Source organism: Peromyscus leucopus, chromosome X (genome assembly GCF_004664715.2).
Source record: "Peromyscus leucopus breed LL Stock chromosome X, UCI_PerLeu_2.1, whole genome shotgun sequence".
Taxonomy (NCBI): domain Eukaryota; kingdom Metazoa; phylum Chordata; class Mammalia; order Rodentia; family Cricetidae; genus Peromyscus; species Peromyscus leucopus.
This window is the reverse complement of record NC_051083.1, coordinates 78,049,572-78,076,863: the sequence shown is the minus strand read 5'-3', so window position 1 is coordinate 78,076,863 and position 27,292 is coordinate 78,049,572. Positions and strand designations below refer to the sequence as shown.

At 34.3% G+C, this 27,292-nt stretch overlaps 1 protein-coding gene and 1 pseudogene across 2 annotated transcripts in view; one reads left to right on the top strand and one right to left on the bottom strand.

Moving 5' to 3' along the window:
• The window catches only part of Pcdh11x (protocadherin 11 X-linked), a 612,116-nt gene that overhangs the window by 484,732 nt on the left and 100,092 nt on the right, over positions 1-27,292 (bottom strand). The gene's annotated exons all lie outside the window — the stretch shown is intronic.
• On the top strand, positions 3,317-16,602 carry LOC114680659 (annotated as a pseudogene).

Below are 27,292 nucleotides of genomic sequence, written 5' to 3'. Positions count from 1 at the left end.
AGGCAGAAGAGAGATAGGCAGGGCTAGCCAGCAGAGGAAATAAGGAGGAGGAGGAATCTAGCTTGGAAAAGAGACAAGAAACAGAAGGAGGAAAAAAGAGAGATGCCCCAGGCAAGAAGCAAGGCAGCTGTCACCAGCCAGACACTAGTCGCAGTGAAAGTAAGACATACAGAAGAAAGAAAAGTGAAAAGCCCCGAGGCAAAAGATGGATAAAGTGAAGCAGGTTAATTTAAGTTATGAACATTCATTACTAAATAGAAGTCTCCATGTTGTGATTTGGAAGCTGGAATGTGGCCTAAAAGAAAAAACCTGGTACATTTGAACAAATATATTTTGATGAAAAGGGAGTACTTTCACTGTCCTGAAAATACTCAGAATTCTGCCTATCCTTGCCCCCTTTCTTCCGGTAAAACTTTATCCAAACCTTTCCTCCCTGGCAACAATAAATTTATAGTTTTATATACTCCAGAGTGTCACATAGTTGGAATAACACATTATGTAGCATTTCCCTATTGTCTTTTTTCACTTTGCTGTATGCATTTTATTGTTCTTGTTTTTTTGATGGGTTCACAACTAATTTAACTGCTGACTAACATCCATAGATTGTTAAGAGACAGATATCTGTTTTCCAGAATAAACTCTTCTTGCTTCTAATGCTTGTTAGGTTAGATTTAACTAGATCTTGTTTAGAATTTTGAAATTTGAACTTATAGTATACCTTTGTGTTTTTCTGCATTGTTATAATTTTATCTGTGTCTGTATTCTATCTGTGTGGTATATGTGTGAACATGCATCACATGTGTGTTTGCCAATGTGCATTGCACAGAGCCCAGGTAGAACGTTTATGTCCATGTCTATCATTTCTGGTACTCTTATTCTTTGGTAGACATCCACATTTCTTTCTTATTTTTTCCTATTTGACATGGAGACCCTTATGCATATAGACATGTATAAAATTTCTTGTTATGCAAATCTGCTAGTACAGATGTTTTCAGCCTTTAAATAATTTATTTGGAACTTAGTTTTGAAAAACATATAAACTGGAAATAAATTTTAGGTTAGCTTTATTTTCTTTCAGGATTTTAAAGTTTTTAAAAGATTTTTTAAAAAAAGATTTAAAGTTATTTTTCTGTTTTTTGTTTACCAACATTTTTTCAGACAAAATGTATGCTATCATCTATGGTCCTACGTATATGCATTGTCTTGTTTCTCTGGTTACATTTATATATATTTAGTAATATATATATATATATATATATAATATATATATATATATATGTATGTATGTATATATATGTAATACTAAAAATGAAGACATTTTCTTTATGACCTTTATGTTTTGAATTGTCTGATCTTTACAGATGTCATTGAATTGAGGTGGGGGTGCTACAGCTATCAATCCAAATGTCTTAAGCATGCCTGTATAGCTTCTGTTTGGGCAATGCATCTTAGTGTGTATTAAAAATTTCTTGAAATTGTGATACAGTTTAGTTACTCATTCCATTATTTTTAAAATTCATATTCTGCACTTCATTTTGGTAAGCTCCTACTTTTCTTTTTCCTTATCTTATATGCTAGTAATCAAATCCTGTTTTTTATTTGTTATTGCATCATACATTTACCTAAAAATCTGAAGTCCTTTCGTGCTTACACGTCTTTGTTTAATATTTTCAACATATAAGACACAATTATGTTGTCATATTAACAAATTTTTGCCAATTCTTTCACTGTGGTAACTTTTTTTTTAAAGATTTATTTATTTATTATGTATACACTGTTCTGTCTGCATGTCTGCAGGCCAGAAGAGGGCACCAGATCTCATTATGGATGGTTGTGAGCCACCATGTGTTTGATGGGAGTTGAACTCAGGACCTCTGGAAGGGCAATCATTGCTCTCAGCCTCTGAGCCAACTCTCCAGCCCTGGTGTGGTAACTTCTTGATCAGCTTCCATCTCATTATATGTTACTTACACAAAAGTTGTATGTTTAGTAAACTTTTTATACCATTCATTGTGATTATTTTGTTTCTAGATAATTTTATCTTGTAATAATTAAGATCAAATTTTCATATGGAATACATCCACATTACCTTCAAAAGGTTTAATTCTTTTGTCAGTTTAATATATTTAATTTACTTGAAAATAGGTTTCTTTTTTGCTCATTTTACCAGATTCAGAATAAATCTTCATGTAAAAATAATTATTCCTTAATACTGAACCAGATTTTCCTTACCTATTTTACTCAGTGCTTGAGCAGCGTAATTTTCCAGGTAGCTTCATAGAAATAGGTCATATTCTCAGTCTTGTTTAAGAAACAGACTTCTATATTGCTGGCTGATTTTTCCTGCATTCAAATTGTTTCTTCACACATGCCCCAGTTGGTAGACTAATGAATACCCCATACAAGAACTGTTGATCTTGATTTTTCTCTGTGTGTAGTTTCCTTATGTTCTTCTGTTTTTCTCTAACATCGAACTACTGTGGTCCTCTCAAATTCCAAGATCTGTCTACTCAACTCACAGAGTTCTCAAGTTCTCATTTACCATTCCATATATTACTGTTCTGTGGCAACACCTCAACATTCTAAACTGTGAGTTCTATGAATCCAATTCAAACTAAAAATTCTTGCTTAACCCATGTGAGGCACTTGTTTTGATAGTCTGTGTCACAAAAACAAATGCATCAACCAAAAGAATGTTCCAATCGTGGATTATCAGATACGTATGTGTTTTCTGATTATGTAATTGTGAAAACATGAAGATTTCAATTTAAAATTTTAAACAGTATTGACTTTCTGCACTGTTAAGGTGTAAAGGCAAATTGAGGTAAATTTATAAAAATTATGACATTTATTTATGCATTTGTTCTTCTTTGGGGATAAAGCATAAAGATGTACACATAGTAGAAGGTTAAACATGTCAAAAAAGGGTCTGTTTTATTGTGTTATGTTCTAATATTTTCTCAATGTGAGAAATAGTATGTAATAGCAAATGATTAATTAAAAATTAATGGTGACATTATTGGGCAAACAAGACAAATAGTCAAACATAAAGGATTTAATACTTTTTTGAGATATGAAGGTCATATTTGCATGAGGAAATTAAGTTTAAGTTTTTAAAATTTAATGCACAAGAAAAATTGAGCAAAACTATTACATGACAAAACTGTAAGTAAATGAATGTCTTCTGCAATGAATGACAGTAAAGGGAAAATATAGGAATAGTTTGAATAGAGAGGTTTAATAACTCATCACAATTCAATATATTTTGTAAAAAAAAAGTATGCTTATTTGAATGATATTTAGAAATCAGACGATTATGCGGCATTTGCTAGATAGTGTTGAATGGCAAGTTCAGGGCCACTCTGGCCTGGGTAATATGCTGTCTCAAACAAAAACACAAAAGAATAAATAAATAAATAAATAAATAAATAAATAAATAAATAAATAAATAAACTTTTTATTTTGATAGTTGAGCATTTGAATAAAATGACATATTCTGTAACCTAAACAATCACAATAGCACCAATCTAGGACTTACTGAAAATATGGGAGATAATTAGTAGATATCCTACCTGGATATGCTAAAAATTAGAAAAAGAAAAATGTTAAGGCCTGATGTGGATATAATCATTTTCTTAACACTTTTCTTTATAGTCTTAAGTGTTGGACCTAGGATCTTTCATGCTATTCCCTTGTGACAGGTTATCATCTTAATCAAGAAGGCCTCATCTACATTCATATTTTCTGTAAGGCTATGATAAAATAGAAAAGTTAAACTTAAATCATAGGCAGTTCACAAATCATTTAATAGTCTCAAAGATGACAAATTACACAAAAATCACCACTGTAACTTTCAAGATAATGAAAAATGACAAAAAGTGATTTCAATGTCATTAGAAATATATAACAAGCAGACTGATGTTTTGATTTCAAGACAAGCAATAGATTTTAGAGAGGAGAATGACTGGGGCAAAAGGTCAAGTGTAACTCATCATTTATCTATGTTTATGCATCTGTTAAGTGAGAAAAAGGCTAATATTACTTAAGGAAAGAAACTTTTCATCTCCGGTTAACTTGATAGTCACCACTTTCCAACTCCTTACACACTATGAAGATTAAAAGAGAGAAAACTTGCCCCCAAATTCAATTCATAATGAATTACTCGAGTGTGCTATGAATTACATAGATATATTTGTTCAAGAACATAAGAACTTTTAAATGTCAAATAAAATTTCATTTCTCCACAAGTAAACTGGGGGTTAGGGGTGGACAATGGAGGGTAGTGGATGGGGGATGAGAAAATAAGGGAACAGGATGATCAAGGTGGAACAGGGATGTAGTAGGAGAGCAATGAAAGAAATACTATGATAGAGGGAGATATCATGGGGATAGAGAGAAACTGGGTTCTAGGGAAGTTCCCAGAAATCCCCAAGGATGACCTCAGCTTAGACTACTAGAAATTGTGTAGAGGGTGCCTGAACTGAACTGGCTTACCACTGTGATAAGATTGGTGAATACCCTAACTGTCATCATAGGGCCTTCATCCAGTAACTGGTGGAAGCAGATGCAGAGAGTTGTAGACAAGCACCAGGCTGAACTCTGAAAGTCCAGTTGAAGAGAGGGAAGAGTGATTCTATGAGCAAGGGCATCAAGATCATAATGGGAAAACCTGCAGAGACAACCAAACCAAACTAGCAGGAATTTATGAAATTTGGATCAACAGCTTGGAGCCTACATGGGACTGGGCCAGGCCCTCTGTATAGCAAGACAGTTGTGTAGCTTGATCTGCTTAAGGGGACCCCTGGTAGTAGGATCAGAATCCATCCCTGGTGCATGAGGAGTCCACTACCTATGATGGGACACCTCATACAACCTTGAGGCAGGGGGAGGGGCTTGGACTTGCCTCTACTAAATGTACCAGGCTCTTCTAACTTCCCATGGGAGGCCTTACCTTCTTGTAGGAGGGAATGGGGGTGGGTTGGGAGTGGGAGGCTGGAGGGATTGGAGGAGGGAAGACCTTTGAATTGTATGTAAATTGAATGAAAAAATTTCTTAATAAAAATAAAATAAAATTTCATTTCTCAAAAAAATGTTGTACACTAACAAAAATTGACAGGTTTTGTAGAAGTTTTAATTGTTGAGTCATTAAAGGAAAATTTAATTTACTGAAAGGCACTCATGATATAAATTAGTATACAGATTTAGGGATGAATGCTGCTTAGAGAATCTAAATTATCTTTAGGGTAAGTCTCTGAATTTATTTGTCCATGATAATTGATCATTTCTTCAAATTTTTAAATTTCATGATTTTACTTTGATTTATTCCTTCAGAAACAATTGTTCTTTTACTTTCTGAAACTTGTACCAGGCTCAATAAAAGTTATTTCTTATCTCTATAGCCATGACAAATTGAAATTGTATTCTATTATCACTATTGAATCACTCATTTTATCACGTTTTATTAGATGTGAATTTCTTAGCCTTGATATATGTATTTAATTGGGAAAATATATCTTGCTGAGGTATTTTCTACCAGAATTAGCATACATTGAAGACTACATATTTCTCTTTCAAATTTTTGATTCTCATTAAACTACATATGATCACTTACATTGCATGGGGCCATTTTAGTTGTGTTGCATTTTATAAAATTATCTGATATCCTTATTTTCTAAGGAACTGACACCTATTTATTTTCTGGATTTAAGTGATTTATTTTAGAGTGATCAATTTTATTTTTACCTATTTCACTGATATTCCCTCTATTCAGTAAGTTTCCAGTGTAGTTTCAATAATTTATCTATGATTGTTATGTGAAAAAATTATAAATCAGGCTTCCTTAAATTTAAATCAATAGTGAATTTGGCAAACTTAGAATCAATAGCACTTTGAGAGAAATGGAAAAGTTATTAGCATTTTAGTCACAGTATTAATTGAATGCAATGTATTTAATAGTGATGTTTTAAATCATGCTCACTTAAATTGTATAATGTTCTGAACAACTATTTAAGGTATCCCTCATTTATTTCTTAGCATCATAACAGTAAGCTCTATAAACTTCATTACAGTTAGGGGAAGAAAAAACTGTTGTGCCAGGAAAGTACACTTTTCAAAAGAAAAAAAAAGCATGATTTGCACTTTTGAGAGAAAAGGAAACTTTTCTTCCTCTCATAGGAGGAAGTTCCCTATTTCGAAAAAATGTTGCTGAACCTAGAGGCACATCAGTTGACAGACATGCCTAATTATGAATGCCATTCTAACCCAACTCTTCTAACCCTGAAGAAAATACCCTTTCCCTTGATGCTGATAAAAATTGAATGCTAGTAATCAGTGATTCTTAACACATGATTAGGGGACAATTAACAATGGAAGCAGTCAAGATATTTAAAAAAAGCACAAAGCCCAATTTAAAAGATAATAGCTGAGGTATAATATTTAGCCATCTTTTAAGAAAAGAATAATGTGTCTTGGTGTCTGAGATTTTAGTTCTATAGTTCTCCTAATTAACAAACAGATATTTTCTTTGAACAGACATATCCTTAACTACAGTTATACTCTCTTCCTTTCTTTAAAACACACTCAACAACAACAACAAAAAATTCCGAATGGCACTACTTAGAAACCTGATTTTGTTAATTGGTCACCTTATGATTGTCATTATTTTCTCACTAGAAGCTTTAGGAGGGAGTACTTTAACATTGATTTACAATAAAATGATATTTGCCTAGTCATGTCTGACATGTGAATGTCCTCTGTTCACACAAACCATCCCATTTAGCAGCTCTTAGTCATTGACTAACTCAGAAATAGCTGCTTATGACCTAAGCAATTTATAAATATGCATTGATTTTATCAACAAAGAAAATTGCTGTGGGATGGTCTGTATGTCAAATCTGTTGCTCTGATTGGTCAATAAATAAAACACTGATTGGCCAGTGGCCAGGCAGGAAGTAGGTGGAACAAGGAGAGAGGAGAATTCTGGGAAGCAGAAGGCTGAGGCAGAGACACTGCCAGCTGCCGCCATGACCAGCAGCATGTGAAGACGCCGGTAAGCCACCAGCCACGTGGCAAGGTATAGATTTATGGAAATGGATTAATTTAAGCTATAAGAATAGTTAGCAAGAAGCCTGCCACGGCCATACAGTTTGTAAGCAATATAAGTCTCTGTGTTTACTTGGTTGGGTCTGAGCGGCTGTGGGACTGGCGGGTGACAAAGATTTGTCCTGACTGTGGGCAAGGCAGGAAAACTCTAGCTACAAATGGCGCCCAACGAGAGGGCAAGAGTTTCCACCTAAAACCTGAGAAAAGATTCTAAAATGGAGCTAAAAACAGCTTCCTAATTGTCTCTCTCAAATGAGCAGCAGCTGCCGGTTTGAGTTACTGGCGGGTTCCTGGCGTGTGTGCTCGACCTGCAGTATGGCGGGAATGAGGCCTCTGCAAGTGGCACATTAAGCTGCATGGTGGATTTAGCCTTTGCTAGTACAAAACAAAAAGAGGTTTTTGGGCTACACGCTCCTTTGATAAGAAGCATAGACCCACTATTTCTGAAAGTTGATGGCTCCCAGAGCTGGTGGAAAATGTACCACCGCCATGTTGGGAAGCTGAAGTGGGCGGAGCCAGCAGCCACAGTGCTAAGAAGGCTGCAGTTTAAAGCAATAGGCTCAAGGTAATATAAAACATAAGCCACATAAAGATGGCTACCACACAGAGAATCTGGATTATGTTCTCTTTGATATTCGTAACTGAAGAAAAACATTTGATTGCAAAAGCTGTTGAGTTATGCCAAAATGTATATTTTAAAGGTACCTTGACTTCAAAATTTGGCTATAAGGATATGTTGCTTTGGAAAAGAGACTCTGCTTTTGTTTCTACAGAAAGCCAGAGGCTATGGATTTGTTCCAGATTAAGATACATCAGGTTTGACCAGCCAAGACCACCTGAAAGGTCTACGATGACACCATGGCCCAGATGATCCAAAATCCAGAATCGTTTCAAGGCAACTGGCTCAGACGATACAGTCTCACGGACTACTCCATGATCCTAAAATTTTCTTTGTGTCCCCATAAGATACAGCGCCCCCCTCCAGCAGGAAGTAGTAAGAGAAGCTACGCCCAAATTCCCAAATATACCAAGCTGGCTTTGGAGATGTATAAAAGTTAAAACCTTCCTTTTTAAAAAAAGAAAAGGGGAAGTGCTGTGGGATGGTCTGTATGTCAAATCTGTTGCTCTGATTGGTCAATAAATAAAACACTGATTGGCCAGTGGCCAGGCAGGAAGTAGGTGGAACAAGGAGAGAGGAGAATTCTGGGAAGCAGAAGGCTGAGGCAGAGACACTGCCAGCTGCCGCCATGACCAGCAGCATGTGAAGACGCCGGTAAGCCACCAGCCACGTGGCAAGGTATAGATTTATGGAAATGGATTAATTTAAGCTATAAGAATAGTTAGCAAGAAGCCTGCCACGGCCATACAGTTTGTAAGCAATATAAGTCTCTGTGTTTACTTGGTTGGGTCTGAGCGGCTGTGGGACTGGCGGGTGACAAAGATTTGTCCTGACTGTGGGCAAGGCAGGAAAACTCTAGCTACAGAAAATGGTGTATATTCTCATAAAAGAACACATTTAAATATACCAGGATTAGAAGGTTACATCAATGTGGTCTTACTTATATTATCTGGCTTTCTTTTCCATGATAAAAGATATTTTCTTTAAAATTCATGAAGGGTGAAAATATATTCAAATATTTGCAAAGATAATTTTGATAAATTTTGTTTTAAGGTTGAAATAATGCTTTTGGGGATATTTGAACTGCCTCCATAACAATAAATTTCACTATATAAAGTACTGTGTATGTAAAAACAGCATTTCATATTTTATTTAATAAATCAGTTCTTTCCCCATTTTTTAAAAAAACTTACCTGTTGATAGGGATCCTCAATCTCTATCTCAAGGTTAATCATAGCAGTCAAGATATGTTATTTGTACTCTCTGAAATGCTTGAATAAATCAAGCACAATTTTCTCAATATAATTAATACCCTTTTCATAATTTTTCTGTAAATTTCATATGTACTGAATTTTACTGTTATATATAATTTATTTAAAACAAGCTAGAAATATTATTTTTAAGTTTTCTTTCATGTCAATTTATGTAGACATCGAATTCAACATTAATAATCATACCAAAAACAATTATGAGAAAATATTACCATCAATGAATTCCTAAAGCCTGAGTAAATATCTGATTCTTTTCCTGAATATTGTTTCAAAATATTCCCTATAGTAATACTTGGATTTTTAAGTATTATGCGTTATTTGGCCTTAAATCTGTTTAAAAATATCATAGTAGTAACCTTGTAGAATTTCTCTCCCTACATTTATCTTTAGAACTCAAGTTTGAACAATATACTTAAAATGAAATTTGTATTGTAATGATCAACTTGTGAAAAGATATTGGATATTTTCAAGCCTTACTTTGAATGAACTCTGGATCTAGTATCAAGAACTAAATAAAGACATCAAATGTAAGTAAAGCCTAATTTGATAGTTGTGGTTCTGCTGGGAATTATTAATTGGTCCTAAATTGGCTTGAGTTTGTGATATGGGTATAAGCTCTGTTATATTTTATAAAAGACTTGTTGAACCATCTCACTTTCAGTGACCACAATTTAGTTCCTGATGTTCTCCCATTTATATCTGGTTAAGTAGTAACAAATATATCTTTGAAGAGAATGTGTTCTTTTGCTACTACTCTTTTGCTCAATGTCGCTCCCCTCCTTCTTCGGGTATTCTGTTATGTTACACAATTATATGAGCACATATGACTCAACCTTGCTTGCTCTTTCATATGATTCTTCCTCTATATTAGAGATACACAGACATGCAAGCAAACTTTCCACAACTATTCACTACAGTTTCAAATTTTGGTCATTATTTCTATACTGAAATTACATTCTTGCTAGACATTCTCTAACATTTTAATTCATTGATTATTCTGTATTTAAAATCTATCTACTTTCAAATATCTGTGCTGACCTAACACATATTAAATTGTGCTTTACCCCCCAAAATTTCTATTACTTGGGCCTGTTTGTTTTATTGTTCTTCTAATTCCAGTGTTTGCTCAGCAAGATCATGCCATAGTTTATGATCTATCATTAACCAGCTTACTATTTTATATATTTAAATTTGCTTTATGCCTTTGTTGGTGGTGGTGATGTTGGTGATTTCTTGCTGGTGAGTGTGTGTGTGTGTGTGTGTGTGTGTGTGTGTGTGTGTGTGTGTGTGTATGTGTGCTCTTTTATAGAAATCGCTGGTGTTCTCAGTGGACTTTCTGTGGTAATCTTAAATATCTGGATTATACAGTGGACTATATACTGTGAATTAATAGAAGTGAATGTGTCATAAAACAAACCAACTTCCTGAAGGTAAAATTCCAGAGAATTCACTAAACCACTAATATATAAATTTCCCTATGAACTCCCATAATCATTTTGAAGATATTAAATGTGACAATTCCTATTCTATTTCACTTCATTTTCTCTGACATGAAGTTTCATTTCACATCTAAATCTTTTATAAGCTTACTAGTAAAAATGTTATGTCTTTTACTGGCAAATATCGTTGCAAGAATCAATGGTGAAAACCTATTTCTGGAGATAGACTATATGTGATTTGATCTTGGGAAATTTACTTAGCGTTTCCATATTTTAGTTTTTATCTGGATAATACTGTAAAACTGTATTTTATATATCAAATTGTGATATTCAAACTCAAATGGCTGAACTAGTACTTGATACATAAAAATGTAATAATAAATGCTTTTTTCACTGGGTCTTCTATATCCAAGTGCACTATAAATATATTTGTAACTTTATACCTGAAGATAAAACTTGCAATGTATATTTTCAAAATTGGTGAATTTTTTTCTAAAAATATGGTAATTTTTATTTTTCTGAAAAATGTATAAAAATAGAATGCTACAGTTTAAGCATATTACTTCATTTCATGGTTAATATTTAATTAACTGTGGAACATAAATTTATAAATGTTTATATATTTATGTATTAACTAAAATTTATGACATAAATCTAATATGACATAGAATCTAAAATTTTAAAGTTGACATGACATAATATATATCATACATGTGATACATATGAATATATTGGGGAAAGAAATCTAAGGTAGGAGAGAATGTAGAATAGGGAAAAATAATTAGCTGGAAAAAGAACAAACACTTTACATTTCCACTCATGTGAATTTGGGTCTTCCATCATTTTAATTATCAATTTTCTAATGGAAGCAGAAGATATATTATTTCAAGGAGAATAGCAACCTATAAGAGGGCATATAATAATAGAGGGATGGATAATAGATAAGAAAGATAGGTAGATAGATATGTATATAGAAATATGACCATGACACTCACAGTGTTATACAATACTTTAAAAAAGACATTTATGCCAGATGGTGGTGGTGCATGCCTTTAATCCCAGCACTCAGGAGGAAGAGGCAGGTGGGTTTCTATGAGTTTGAGGACAGCTTGGTATACAGAGCAAGTTCCAGGACAGTCAGATTACAAAGAGACACCTTGTCTAAAATAACAAACATCAACAAACAAAGACATTTAAACAGAAAAAAAAGTAAATTTACTAGATTACATTTGATTGTTTACTATCACCAAGAACAGAAGTCATTTAATCAGGTTCAGTTTACAGATATTAAGATTTTTAACTCATTACTTTTTTAAAGTACATAATCCATAGATATTTAGAAGATTATCCAAAACAAACAAAACAGAAGCTTATGTACATATGCTATATCTAAGACTGCATTCTAAGACTCATTGCTCCTGCTGTATTTTTGTTTATATGCTCACACAGTTCATTTACGCATTTAATCTATTCATGACATTTAGTTAATTCAATGATATCTTTGAGAAGTTAAGTTCTGTAAATTGAAAATGTGCTCTGTAATATGAATTATAAGAATATTACATTAGATCACCATACTCAAAAACATATAAACATTCATCTGTATCATTTCCAGGGTATGTTTCATTCATTAGCCACTCATATTTCTAACATTTGCATCCTCAGATGGTATGTACCATTTATTTCACTCATGTTTGTTTATGCATCAAAACATTAGTTGATCAATTGCAGTTTATAAACATCTGAAAGTATATAGTCTTTACGAAAACTAATTCAACTTAAAGTGTAGTAAGTGTAAGAAAAATACTATTTCCTTCCTTATAGTAATAATACTGACATTTATACATTTTATTATGTTTTATAAACTTAATCAGAGTCCTTTTAGAATCTTCTTTCTCCAAACAAATCACATATTATTCAGCATGCAATGAGAATTGTTGCTTTATAGAATGATATTTTTAGGATATCTTGCTGTAGATTCCTATAAATAGTAACAGCATAAGAACCATGTATGAAAAAATTTTCATTTTACAAAATCTTAAGTGTAATAGTTTATCCTTTTTAATATAACATAGTGAGGAAAGTGGTGTGGCATGACTAGTTTTGTGGTGACACACACATATAATATATATATATATATATATATATATATATATATATATATATATATATATATAACAGCTGCAGTCTTAGCACTTTAGAGTCCAAGCAAGAGAATGTTCTTCACTTTGAGTCTATAGTCTTGGATATAATATGAAACTCAATCACAAGCAAATGAATAAAAAAAAAAAAACAAAGAAAGAACATTTTCACAGCTCCTTGTTACTACTGCATGCCAACAACACAAACTGTTAATACAAATCTTAAATTGAAAACTATGTACCTACTTAACTCATCTAAAACTTATAAATAGGTGTAGAGATATGCATGCATAGTCTTCTGTCCATTTATTTTGACTATAAATTAGAATAACTCTATCACCTATATTTTTGAGACACAGTCAACCTATGTAGTCCTGCCTGGCTTTGAACACACTGGGTAGACCAGTTTGGTCTCAGACTCACAGAGGTCCACTGGCCTCTCCCTCCAAAGTGATTAATTTAAAGAGGTATGCCACTAGGATTACTGAATAACTTTTAACAGTGGGCAGAGCATTAATATACCCCCTCATTATTTGTGAATCCTTGAGTACATTCTTGTACTTTGACAATCTTTTTAATTATAAAGCCTATTCCTAGTTATGCAACAGATAAGAACCTGAAAACACAGACATGTACATTTCACATTGCTTTTGTCAAATGCATTTCATTTTTCTCCTGCATCTCTGCCCCCATTTTTCTTCCATGGGAAGATTTTCACAATGATTGTTTATGACAGGAGCTAGAAACATATAGAATATGCTTATATGAGTCATTTACCTTCTCTTATTTCTTGAGCTACTAATAAAGTGCAGGAATTGAACAACAATAATTGTGGAGTTTTGTGGATAGATCCACAAATATAGATACTAGATTCTAGTATCTCCACTACTTATATTATTTCTATCGTCAATCATATAATTCAAATATTTTATAAAGCAATTCTCTCCAGTAAGCAATATAGTTTAATTGTTAAAAACATGGACTTTAGACTTGAAAGACTTGAATTCTCTAGTTTTAATAGATGTAAGATGCTGGCCACATTATGTAAACCATGTCTTCTTGAGTTTCTCCCTCATCAAATAAGGCATATGATACCATTACTTCCATTCTCTTGTAGTGAGAATTAATAGTGTTATGATATGTATATGCAAAATGCTTATACAATATTTGATAAATAGACATTAAACATTTAAAGTTGTCTGATTGCTACTGATAAAAATTTAGGATCATATAAACCTTTTCACTATTCTGATCAGCATTTCACAAAACTATTGTATTGATGAACATTAGGTACCAGAACACACATATGACAAAGATGCAAGAATGCATCTATCTAGAGTGTGATTAGCATAAAATTTGCTTTCCATCTATTAAAATAATGCTTGCCTTCATTTACGATACTCATTAAAATCTGAGTATAATAAGGAAAACACATTGAATATATAATTATCATTAATGTGTCTAATTTTCATTAATTGATTCTCCTAGATAACTGTGGGCTTTTAAATTGTATTAAATTTAAAAACTGAGACAAAATACAGAATGAAGTAGTAATCTCAAGGTGATAATTAGTTATAAAACATTTTCTCTATCATAGTGTGATAGTTGATTTGTCAACTTGGAAGATATCCTTGGATAAGATTAAATGTAAATAATGAATGAGTTTTCTGACCATAAATCTCAATGAAATTGATCCAATAGTTGAAGGCCCAGGTAAAATAAAAAGACTAGATTCACAGAGTGAAAGGATAATTCCAACAAGCTGCCTTCGGATGTTGCCAGTATCAGTTTCACTCCTTGACTTTGAGGCTGCCATTTTCCACTGCTGATTTTGGAGGTACCAACTGCTATAACCTCATGAGTGGCTTTCTAATAATGAATGCCCTTCTATAAATGAACATTCTAAATCTGATTTATTCTGTTTGGTTTACTTGGACAATCCTGAATAAAAATATAGTTTTTGCTCAGCTTTCTGGAGATCTTAAATAAGAAAACATATTAAGCTCTAGGAGAATGTCATCAAGAAACTTGTACTCAACCTTCACAGAGCAGCACAAGTTGCCAAGAAACTTTTAAATACAAAAAGAATATTATTAAGTAATATGGTAATGATACCAGACAAATTTTAATTTGGAGTATTCTAAAGCTATGTAGTGCCTAGAAATAATTACACTTAAGCTCTGGTTACATTTATTTATCAAACCATGGATTCCTGAATCTTAGAAGAAAACACGTAATTAACAATGAGAAAACATTCCTGGAGGCTTTCCAATTTCATCTGAGGATACCCTTTAAATTTAATTGTAAATTATTAAATAAAAATTTGAAAACTATCTATTTGCTTTTTAAAACTATTTGTTTTATAACATTCATTACTGTCTTCTTGGCATTTTTGTTGAAAATTATCACTCCATAAGACAGTCCAATACCAAAGGATATTAATTAATGACATGTTCAACGAGAAAGAAAACACTTTTTCTTAACTCTTAATCTTATTTTTTTGAGTATTCATGCAAATGTATAGACTATGTCAAGCAAGCATCGTATGCCTATTTCTCGCTTCTGTCTATTTGCTCACATCTTGCATGTCATATTCCTCCTCTTTGGTGTCCTAGAAGTTTACTTCAACTTTCTTTTCATTAAAAAATGCATGATATTTCTACATAAAATACTGGAATCATGAATAAGAAAAGGCATAATAGTTTTCTTTCCACAATTGACTTAATTTTCTCTCTCTCTCTCTTTGTGTGTGTGTGTGTGTGTGTGTGTGTGTGTGTGTGTGTGTGTGTGAGTGTGTGTGTCTGTGTCTGTGTGTTGGTTTTTTGAGACAAGGTCTCAGTACATAGTCCTAGCTGTACTGGAACTCACTGTGTAGATCAAGCTAGCCTCTAACTCATAGATCTCTGCCTGCCACTGCCTCCTGAGTGCTGGGATTAAAGGCCTGATTATCTCCAGTTACACAGATCTTCCTGCAAACAATATAATTTTGTATAAATTCTAAAAGACTTCCAGGTCTATGGTTAATGGGATGGATTCAGAATTGGGGAAGGGGAACAGTTATCATCTTGTTTGGTGAATGTGGGATGTGTTCTATCTTTTGTCCACCTGGCAGAATCAATCAGCTGTAAGAATGGAACCTGGGTACAGAGTGGGCTTTCCTTTCCTTTCCCTTGAGTACTTAAAGTACCATCAGTTCATGTCACTCAGCTGACTGGATCTAATCCTTATAAGAAAATAACCATTTAAGTACCCCACACAACAAGAATTTTACTGTAGAAGAAAAGGTGGGCCTGATGATGACAATGAATTGACACGGTGCTTGCTTGGCATGCACTGTTTAGTTTCCCATCACTCCACAACCTGGGTGTAGAGATGTACACATGTAATACCAGGTCTCTGTCTCCATAGGTAAAAGGTAAATTTATAAATTCAAGATAATCCTCAGGCACACAGCAATCTCCAGGCTGGAAGAATTTGGTAAACTTCTCTCAGTTTGAAAACATAGTCTTGTTTCATGCTTCATCATTTATTGATAATTTAATTTCCTACTTAAAAAAAAAAAAGAAACCTTGGTGGGAGATGAAATGTGACACTGCATTTTGGCAACTATTTCTTTTGGTGTTAGTCATTTCAGGTCTGTGAAGCACCTGCTCCAAACATGAGAGGCCAGCACCAGCAGGGTTGGTGGCAAGTGCATTGAGTTTACCCTTCAGTCTCAAGCCTGTTCTCAATGGACTGACAGGAAAGCCAGTGATGGTGAAACTTAAGTGATGAATGGAATGTAAGGGTGACTTAGTTTCTGTAGATGGCTAAAAAAACATGTGTCTTGCAAATACAGAGTACAAAGTTGGGCATTGTCTGGACATCTGAGTGACGTTCTAATAAGGTGTAATAATGTACTTTTTATATTTTATATCACAGGTGTTGAAGAAGAGAGGAAGATGGGAAAGATGAGAGAACAGCATCTATGGGGAGATTTTACATATATATATATATATATTTTTTCAACTATAAAAATTATCTTCCTTTAAGGACATGTATGGAAGAATACAGATTTAATCCCAGTACTCAGGAAGCAGAAGAAATATCTTTGAGTTTTCTACATCATTGCCATCATTTGACATGATTGGTGTTCCACTAGGAGCTTAATAGCATCTCATTTGAGTTTACATTTCTCCGATGATATCTAATGTGGAACACCTTTTTGTATGTATATTTGCCATCTCTGTATCTTTACTGATATGTGTGTTAATGACTTCAGCATATGGCACACATAAAAATATAGCCCAAAATTTCCTTACTTTTAGATCTATCCTACCTGGGATACTCCTACTCTGTCTGTTATAGTGAGTGTCAGCATGCTGTATCTTTTTAAACACATTTGTCTCTAATCTATGTATATGTTTCAAATGAAAGATTTTTGAGCCTTTTTTTGTCCAACCTGATATATGTGTTTTAATAGTGTGGTTAGTCCATGACATTTAATGTGCCTGATACACATGGAATGATAGTTAATACAAGATTATAGTGCTCACACTTGGTGCCCTTGCATGTATTAGGGCAGGAGGTACACAAAATTTCTATGTAAATTCCAACAAATTTTCTTGTTAATATAAATCTTCTGTAAAAGCAAAATAAACTTTATAAAGAGAAAACAGATCAATATTTCCAAGGGTGCTCTGGAAATAAAGGCATAGATGTGGAATCCATCCAGAAATCAAATATCACAGGAGGCTTTGCCCCAGGTTTTATGGGTGACCATTTGATTCTTTGTAGAAATTGATATAGTCTAAAATATTATTAAATCTAGAGTATTTGAGAGTGTCATTTTTGTATATCCTAATATTATAAATTTATATATTATTTAGTATAACTACTTAATGTGCTCATAACTGTTGTTTCCTTAAAATTTTGGGTTTGGTGATAAATAAGCAGGAGATTCTATATGATTACATAATTACTTAAGTCTTAAATATTTTTCAAGTAATAAGCATTGCTATGGGATGTTCTGTATGGCAAATGTGTTGCTTTGATTGGTCAATAAATAAAACCTGTTTGACCAGTGGCTAGGCAGGAAGTATAGGCTGGACTAACAGAGAGGAGAACAGAGAAAACAGGAAGGCTGAAGGGATCACACTGCCAGCTTCCACCAGGACAAGCAGAATGTGAAGATGCTGGTAAGTCACGAGCCACATGGCAAGGTATAGATTTATGGAAATGGATAAATTTAAGCTATAAGAACAGTTAGCAAGAAGCCTGCCATGGCCATACAGTTTGTAAGCAATATAAGTCTCTGTGTTTACTTGGTTGTTGGGTCTGAGTGGCTGTGGGACTGGCCGGTGACAAAGATTTGTTCTGACTGTGGGCAAGGCAGTAAAACTCTAGCTACAAAGCATACTAACAGAAGAATTGTAGCTAATAGGAAGGAAGTTATGAGGAAACAGGCATTCATGGATGCTTTTCTATGCAAGTACCCTCTCTCTAATCATTGTAATGTTCAAAAATGACAAAAGCAACATAGTATGGATTTGTAACAGTTACATGAAAATATCACAAAAGAACATTATAACAACAAAGACAAAAGCATGATTTTCCTTTTTGTAGACTTTCATATTTCTCTGCTTTTCTTTGTAGAAATTCAGGGGGTAATTTTAATAATTTTACATATTCACCTTCCTCTTTAGATTTAAGAAACTATACTAAGGGAAAACTTTTTTGCACTTTATTACCATTTTTAAGTTGTTTACTATATGCAAAATATATGAATAATGTAGCATAGAAAGTGTTTGCTTAAAGCTCTAGAGAAAATTCCTCTGGTACAATGTAATCCATCCCCATTTTATCCACCATTGCACAGAACATCTACAAATGGCCCAAGTGTTTGCATAGTGCTTTAGGGCTCATTCCCATTATCCCTGACTTGTAGGTGCTTCAAATTCTCTGCTAATTGTTCTGTGTTCTTATATGCTCTGGAGGAAAATCTAAATGTTCCTGCAAAGTCCTAGAGAAATCCCACTAATGAAATTAAGCAATAGAGCTAAAATGTGCTTTTGTCAATGTAGGCCCTTAAGCTAAATTTTGGAAGGTGATGTGCATGGATTATTCAATAGAAAAGCTTTTAATTAGTGTTACTTTATACTTACCCTGTAAAGGACAAAAACAATCAAAATAGTAGAGCAAGCAAGTTTTCAGAAAGTTGCATTTCCATCAGTAATTTATTTGAAAAGTTCCTGCACTTAATATTAGAATTTTCAGAAGACAGAATTTGTCTTCTCAGTATTTTATTGATTTTCTTTCTAATGTTTTTCTTCACTTTCTGCTAGTATTCTATTTTCCTTAGTAGCTCCCTTTTCATATCCCTATGGTGACTTTAAAATGCATCAGCTCCATTCCACCCCCAAAGGCCACAACAATCTCCAAAAGCCTTAGTGAATATGTCATGACAGAGAAAAGAGTGCAAATATTTTAGCTATACCTAGACACTGATTTAGAGCTTTCATTGATGTAATTGTTCTAAAGCATAATTGTCTGCACCTTGTGAAGTTGAATCAACTCATATTACTTTCAGTATAGTACCCCAAATATTATTGTTTCTAATATTGTCTCTTGAACCAAAGATAATCTTTTCTGAGTCTTCAAATTTAATTTATAGACTCTTTGTAAGTGACACTAGGTCAGTGCTGCCATCAGCTGAACAGCAACTGACCTTAACAGCTCCAACATTTCAACAGGCAGTTGGTAGTGATTGACTCACTAGAGAACAGCTCATTATTTATAGTGCTATCTCTTACTGAAATGACTTGATTCTGACCTGAGTGCTTTTCATCTGCACCTGAGCAGTGTCCAATTACAGACTCCTGCTGAATTGAAAAGTAATCTTTTTTTTTGTATCTCTTAATATTATGTCTTTCAATTTTTCAGTCTCACTGCAGGGCTGTGTCCCTTTGTGTGGGTGATATCCTATCTAGACTGTCCCAGTGGGAAGTATTGCTGGCATATGAACTTCTCTTGTCTCTATTGTTCTACCCCCTATTCTATGGGATAGATATCTGTGTAGTGTTTGGTTATCCAAGATTGTTTGAGAAAGTTATTTGTCCTCTGGCCATGAAAAATATTAAAAGAAAACTACATACACAAAACCATATATTGGTTCAATTCAGAAGAAGATTTTTAAAAAATAAAATTTCTACAAAGTAATTGAGAATCCCCCCATCAAAATTGGAAAATTCATCATTACTACAAAATAGTATTTGTTTTTGTTGTAGTAAATATCCCTGTAGCAATATTTTCTAGATTTCTGATGCAGTAGAATGTGTCATGCCCCATTGTATCATGATATAGACCTAACATGGATATTCATTATGAGTTGGTTGTTTTGGGTGCTGACTAAAATGGAATCATTTAGATGTTTGGCACAATTATTTAATGTTGCAAAAAGTGCACTTAACATAAGTATTAGAAAATAGAATTACAATTAACAGATGGTATGCTGCTATACCATTATCACTCCAATGCAAAAATAATTTTATACTCTCTGTTGAAAACTAAAGCAACATAGTAAAAAGCACTTTTCTTCCAAGAAAAAGATACTCAGTCAACAACATTAAAAGACTCAATCAAATCTGCAGTGCTGTTAGTAGAAGAATTAGAAACCAAATTATTCTCAACAGAAATTAAATTTAATGCTGTGTTTTTCATACAACACCAGTTTTAAGATAGATTTCTTTACACATAGAAATTTTAAGCAAAAGTAATTCCTATAGTTTGTATTAGTTCTTGGTCACAAAGGAGGCTCTATTGCCATTGATGTGGACTTTGAGTTCAAATGTTTATAAAAAGTCTTTAGGTCATCAACGATGATTTTAATACTGTTCTACTATGCTTTTCCTGCTATTGCCATTGAGTACAGCTACCAGATGTATGCATATATGAACATACACACAAACACAGTCACACTTACACATATACTCAGCATTAGACGTAGATTTAAAATTAGCTATTTACTGGGACATAATTTCCTTTTAGAGAACAAAAATCTAATGAAAATTGATGGACAACAAATCATAATACAAAATACTGAGGAAAAATAAGTGACAAGCACACTGTAAAAAAATCTGATCAGAGGTGTTCAATTCTGATTAATAAGTATAACGAATTCAACAATCTCATCTTCAAGTTTGTCTAACAATTAGTCAAATATCTCAAGGCACATTCTGTCCATCAAGCACAGAATTCTGTCTATTAGGGGTAACTCCATTGGAAAACAAGCTCTTTGGGCCAAAGTGCTCTTCCCAAAAGTGTCAAAAGACATTTCTTCTAAAGTCTTTAACTTCTATGAGAAAACTAATAGTTTCAATAGTCTCTAGATTGAAGAAATTCTACAGACACTCTTTTAGTCAGATTTTCTTTTACAGAAATTAAGCCTACTTTGAGAGATGAGTTGAAAATTTCAGATCAAAGAATATCTTAGGTACAAGATTATGAGGTTTGCTATCTCAACATTGAATGGTAGGAAACTGAGAACAGATGACATTATTAGAGTGTACCTAAAGGAAATTGAGGAAGATTTCATTTAATTAAGTAAGCTGAGGAAATAAAAGCATGGTGTGGTGTTTTGAAAGAAAATGGCCCCCAAAATGAGTGGCACTATTGGGAGGTATAGCCTTGTTGGAGGAGGTGTAATCTTGGAAGCAGTGTGTGTCACTGTGGAGGTGGGCTCTAGCCATGACCAGTGAGACAGTTCATTCCATTTGCCTTTGGATCAAGATGTAAGGACTCTCTGCTCCAGCACCATGTCTGTCTATGTGCTGCCCTTTTTCCTGCCATGATGATAATGGACTAAACCTCTGAAATGTGAGCCAGACACTCCAATTAAATATTTTCCTTTTTAAGAGTTCTTGTGGTCCTGGTGTCTCTTCATGGCAATAGAAACCCTAACTAAGACCAAAGTTGGTACGAGGGGCTGGGTATGTTTTTGTTGTGGTTGGCCTGGCATGTTTTTATTTGGAGGAATTTGGACTTTGGTACTTTGGGTTAGGAAAGCAGTAGAATACTTTAAGTGCTACTTAATGGGACATACAGAAAGGAGTATGGAAGACAATCTTGCTGACAGTTATTTAAACTATGAAGGCCTGACTCAAGAGGATTCACAGGAGAGGAATTTTAGTATGCTGCCAAGAAATCATTCTTGTGATATCTTGGTGAAGAATGTAGCTGCTTTTTGCCCTTGTCCGAAAAGTTTGCCTGAGGCTAAAGTGAAGAGTTTTGAATTAATTCCCTTGGCAGAAGAAATCTCAAAACAGCCTTTTATGTGGTTATTTGTGTTAACTCTGATGAAGATTCATAATGAAAAGGAACAAGCTGAGCAAATAAAACTTTAAAATGTACAAATTGAGAAAAGGAATACCAGGAAGTGGAATAGAGATAATTCATGTGTTCAAGGAGATTAATGAATTAAGAAATGGAATAAAGGCAGTGGAAACTATAAGGCAAGATCCCACCCAGATAAGCTTCCAGCTTGTGAAAAGGAACTAAAGAAAATCTTGAAGTAGTGTATGGTGGGACACGCCTTTAATCACAGCACTCCAAAGGCAGAGGCTGGCAGGTCTCCGAGTTCGTGGCTAGCCTTGTCTACAGAGCAAGTTAAAGAAAACCAAGCTGAGGCAGTGTAGGAATCCAGAAAGCTGTGGAAGATGTAATTAAATTAAAGGACCCATGGTCCCGCCCCAGCAAGCAGCAGAACATGGCAGCATTAGCCACATGGTTCTGACTTCAAGGATAGAAAACTGTCATTATGAGTTTTGCCTCTGTGTCTATGAAAAGCTGTTAAGGCCCGGCATCTGTCAGGGGTGTCTCTGAATGGAGGCCTAGAGAAGCCATTGAGTGAAGCTGTGAAGTTGAAGCCTGGATTCCCTTGGAGACTACAAGATGTTGGTGATGCCAGAGTCCTGGGATACCTGCCGAGGAAAGCTGTTAACAGGGAGTGGAGCCAGCCCAAGTGGAAGAAGTAACTTGCAGTCAACAGAGCTGAAAGGCATTGAAGGTCTGAAGAGCATTTTCACATCAGACATGGAGATTCAGAGTTTGGAATTTGCCCAGCTGTTTTTTGGTTTTTGGTCTTGCTTTGGTCTAATATTTCCTCACTATTCTCCCTTCCATACAGTTTTGGAACAGTAACGTATATTGTGTGTCATTATATGTTGGAGATATGTCATCTGCTTTTTTATTTTGATTTACAGGGGATTACAGTTAGAAGATTGCATGAATCTCAGAAGAGAATTGAACTTTAGACTTTTAAATAGTTTGAGACTATTATAGACTATGGAGAATTTTTGAAGTTAGACTGAATGCATTTTTGCATTATGATATGGCTGCATGCCTTTAGGGGCTAACAGGGGAATCTGATGTTTTGAAAGAAAATGGCCCCAAAGGGAGTGGCACTGAAGTGTGGCCTTGTTGGAGTATATGCCGTCTTGCTAAAGGAAGTGTGCCACTGTCACCGTGGATATGGGGTTTGAGTTCTCATATATTCTCAACCCACAGCCAGTATGACAGTTTACTTCCTGTTGCCTTTGGATCAAGATGTAAGGACTCTTAGCTCCAGTCCCATGTCTGCTGCATGCCCAGCACCATGTCTTCCCACACACCACCATGCCTCCCACCTCTAAACTATAAATGAGACACTTTAGTTAAATGTCTTCCTTTATAAGAGTAAGCATGGTCATGGTATCTCTTCACAGCAATAGAAACTCTAAGACACATGGAATAAGGGAAACCCCTTGAGATATAATTTTATTAAATAAGGTGTAAGATAATAGAGATCTATGTTTTATTTTCAAAGAACAAAAAATATGAAAATTAGTATAAGCAAACTTGGTATGCAGTTAAACTGGCAGCACTAGTACTGGAAATATGTGTTTTTAATGTGAGAATAAAAAAAACTTTGGAGCCTAGAAGAATTTACATGAAGAAGAGAACTTTTTGCCACCAATAGTCACATTTCAGCATTACTTCAGTGGTGTTATAAACCAATTCAGTTCATGGTTAAGTTCTTACAAATGCAATAAAATTAAAGAATCAAACATCCAAATATATCTTAGCAATAGCAAAACATTTAGGAGTTCCAAATTATCTTTCTCCATATGCATGAATGTACCTTGGCTATGTATTTCAATTGTTTAAGCCTCTTACCTATAAATAATTTACGTTAACTTTTTTTAGTATCTGAAACTAAAAGCATTTATATTACTTTATATGCTAATTCAAGTATGCTGCTTAATTCAGTAATAATTTAGGAAATCTGTATCAAGGCATTTTTTTAAACTATAAAAAGCCATAAAACAGAAGTTGTGGGCAATTGAAAATAAACTAGCATTGGTTTTTATATGAAAAATTATATTTATATGTATATATTTTCTTTCTATATAAAAATAAATATTTAAGTATATATGTGATAAAAATGCATTAACATAATAGATCTTATATTTCCTCATTGTCTATTGGAATGTGAATTCTTCCAGAAGGAACTAAACTGATATGCTTTTGTGCTGAACCCACACAGGCTTGTCTGTTAACCATTTTAAATGTAGAGCAATTGGTGTCTTTGAAAGATCAGCAATTGTTGGGCCTTGTTCTTGTACAATCTGGATGGCTGGTGATCAATCTTTATAATAATGCTTCCTAATATTTCTCTCAGAAACATGTGTTAGTTTATGGTTTGTTTCTGAGGTTGGACGAATGTTAATCTGCATATCCCATTGTTATAATAGATCATTGTCCCATAAATTCATAATTGTATTAGACAGATATGGCTTTAATTTTCCTCTCTGTCCTTCTGGTCCTATACATTTGAGCCATCCCTAACAGCTGAACATTTACCGCCTGAAGAGGCCAGTTTGGATGCCAAAATTCTGGTGCAATTATTTTAACATCCACACCTATGTCTACCAAACCTTGCAAGAGAACGTCATTTATTCATATTCTTAATCTTGGTCTTTGTTCATTTATAGAAATTTACAAAAAAATTTGCCTTATGGTTTCTCTTGAATTTCCTGTTCTCTCTGCTACGGCTATTCTATCACCCCAAGTAGCCTAGTTTATTCCAATAGGCATTTGGTTATTTAATTGCTCTGAGAAGGGGTTTCTTATATGGTATCAGGAAAGGTCTAGACTGAATTTGATGTGGGGGCCTGCATGAGGCCCCTCTGGGAGTTTCCTGAGGACAGAGGCAAAGGATTATCTTGTCTTTCCCTTGTTGATCTACATTCCTTGGTCCAATATTTACACTTATCACACCTTCTGCATAATCCAGAAGGGAGGGGCATTATGTTGTCATTGTTCCTTGAAGAAACATTCTTTCAAGGAACACCCTGTTTACACTCCCTTTTCAAATGACCTTGCTTACCACAACCAAAACATCTGACTTTATTTTCTTCTCAAAGCTTTTGAAATTACCTCTCCTATCCACATCTCATGGTCATGAGACTCAATATTAATTTTGTCCTTGATCCAATCCTGAAAGGGTGCTGACCTGGTCTTTAATAGCCTGAGTATTCTTTTGAATGCTGCATTCATGTTCTCAAAAGCCAAATATTTAATTAGCTTCTGAATTTGGTATCATTCTATTTACTGCTGTAGACACCCTTTGTAAGACATCCATGAAGGATTTTTTGGGGCCTTGTATAATTTTCATAAATGATTCAATTTTCTTCCCTGCTTCCTCAATTCTGTCCCATACATTCATGGCTCCCATGCTGCATAGAATTAAGGTTTGGTTATCATGTAAAAATTGTCTTTGTATATCAGCATATTTGCCTTCTCCAAGAATCTTATCCTGGGAAATTTCTACACCTCTAGTACTACATTGTTGTTCTATGGTTTTAGCCTCCTCTTTAAAGCACATTCCATTGCAATTGTGCCCCGGCCTCTAGGATAGCTGTAATTAGAAACTTTAGGCCTATAGGGTGAAGATGGATGCTCCAACACTGCAGACAAACTTTGGGTGATTGTCCAGGCAGCCAGCTGTCTCTGTCATTCTAGATTTTTGGAAGTTACTTACAATGGTCTTCCTGTTTACTTAGGAAAAATTATATTGTTCTGAGGCCTTGGTGCAGTTGAAGACTAGATAGTTATAATCTTCCTTGGTTATGATAAAAGATAAATTAGATATGAAACTTTAGACTCACAAATATAGGATGGGGGAGCTGGAGAGATGGCTCAGAGGTTAAGAGCACTGACTGCTCTTCCAGAGGTCCTAAGTTCAATTCCCAGCAACCACATGGTGGCTCACAAATATCTGTAATGAGATCTGGTATCCTCTTCTGGCCTGCAGGCCTACATGCAGGCAGAATACTGTATACATAATAAATAAATAAATCTTTTTTTTTTTTTTTTTTTTTTTTTTGTTTTTCGAGACAGGGTTTCTCTGTGTAGCTTTGCGCCTTTCCTGGAGCTCACTTGGTAGCCCAGGCTGGCCTCGAACTCACAGAGATCCGCCTGCTTCTGCCTCCCGAGTGCTGGGATTAAAGGCGTGCACTACCACTGCCCAGCTTAAATAAATAAATCTTAAAAAAAATCAAAAAACAAAACAAATATAGGATAGAATATTTTTTTTAATTTTGCCAAATACAAATAGACTAGACATTGTAACTGTAATTCTTGCTTGATAACTGGTCTATTATATGTAAATTTTTGTTTGTTTGTTTTGGTGCCTGTCCTGGATCTCGCTCTGTAGATCAGGCTGGTCTTAAACTCACAGAGATCCATCTGGCTCTGCCTCCTGAGTGCTGGGATTAAAGGTGTATGCCACCACCACCCGGTTTATTATATGTAATTTTACTATGTTAAATTTAAAACCTTCCTTTTTGATAAGACAGAAAAGGGGAAGTGCTGTGGAATGTTGCTCTGTGTGCTGAGAATGTGTTGCTCTGATTGGTTGATAAATAAAATACTGATTGGCCAGTAGCCAGGTGGGAAGTATAGGCTGGATAAGTGGATGAAGAGAATTCCAGGATATAGAAGGGCAGAGTCAGAAGTCACCAGCCAGACACAGAGGAAGCAAGATGTGAAGGCAGAACTTAAAAAAGTTACCAAGGCACATGGCTAAACATAGATAAGAATTATGGGTTAATTTAAGTGTAAGAGCTAGTCAGTAATAAGCCCAAGCTAATGGCCAAGTAGTTTTAATTAATATTAAACCTTTGTGTGATTATTTTATAAAAGGCTGCAGGACTGTATGTGAGAGATTTGTCCAACCACGGGCCAGGCGGTACAACAGAAAAACTTCTGACTATACCTTTGTATTAAAAGCACTGAGCATATTCATTACCTTGCATGCACCAGATTAACACCACAACATATCTTGGTTATATATAAATGTCCAATATTAACACAAATAATTTTAATAAAAAAAAAACAGTGTGTGTGATCAAACAAGTATTTTCCCACTATTTCCTCTCTAGATTAGATAGATCTGTAGATTTTAGACAACTGTTAATGACAAGGAAACTCCAAAATTCCATAAACAGTTTGATGCTATTTTGCAAATGTCAATTTTAATCTCTGATATTTTCTAAATGACTGGGAGGTACTAAAGTCTTGTTATACCTCTAAGTGAAATAACTTGAAACACAAATCACATTTTCAAAATAATTTTCTTTATTAACTAATTTTTCCATGTTCAAAATTGTTTACAGATCTAGAACACAACAAATCACTCTGCGA